The sequence below is a fragment of the Leuresthes tenuis genome, unplaced genomic scaffold, assembly GCF_036924035.1.
Source record: "Leuresthes tenuis unplaced genomic scaffold, fLeuTen1.0.hap1 SCAF_21, whole genome shotgun sequence".
Lineage (NCBI taxonomy): Eukaryota > Metazoa > Chordata > Actinopteri > Atheriniformes > Atherinopsidae > Leuresthes > Leuresthes tenuis.
The window spans coordinates 11,846,527-11,847,498 of NW_027325375.1; positions in this window are offsets into that span (position 1 = coordinate 11,846,527).

The window sequence follows — 972 nt, forward strand, 5'->3', positions numbered from 1 at the left end:
TTTGATAATTTATGGTTGGGCATTTTTACCTTTTCTTACCCGCTTTTTACAAATTATGATCTTACATTTACACCTACTTGCAGTCGAACACCTTCTCATCCACTTATGATCATGTGCGGTTGGGCTTTCGCACCTTTTCTTACCCATTTTTCAGTAATTATGGGTGGACATTCAGACCTTCTTGCAGCCGAAAACCTCCGCTCCTCTTTTTATCATACATTGTCGGGCATTCACACCTTGTCTTACCCGCTTTTTACAAACTTTAGTCGGACATTCAAACCTTCTTGCAGCTGAACCACCTCCGCTCCCTGTTTTGATCATATATGGTCTGGCAATACTACCTTTTCTTACCCGTTTGTGAGTAATTATGGCTGGACATTCACACCTACTTGCAGCCGAACACAACCTCTCTCGCTTTTGATGATGTATGGACCGGCATTCTTACCTTTTCTAACACATTTTTCAGCAATTATGGTCGGAGATTCACACCTACTCACAGCCGAACAACTCCGCTCCCGCATTTGATGATGTATAGTCGGGCATTCTCACCCTTTCTCATCAGCTTTTTGCAAATTATGATCTGACATTCACACCTACTTGCAGTCGAAAAGCTCTGCTCCCGCTTTTGATTATGTTTGGTTGGATATTCGAACCTTTTCTTAACTGCTTTTTACATATTTTGGTTGGACGTTCACACCTTCTTGTAGCCGAACACTTCCACTCCTGCTTTTGATGATGTATGGTTGGGCATTCACACCTTTTTTTTGCCCATTTTTCAGGAATTATGGGTGGACATTCAAACCTTGCAGCTGAACACCTCCTATCCCACTTATGATCATGTGCGGTTTGATTTTCGAAAAGTTTCTTTCATGTTTTCTAGCAATTATTGATGGAAATGTAGACCTTCTTGCAGCTGAACACCTCCGCTCCCGCTTTTGATCATACATTGTCAGGCATTCGCACCTTGTCTTA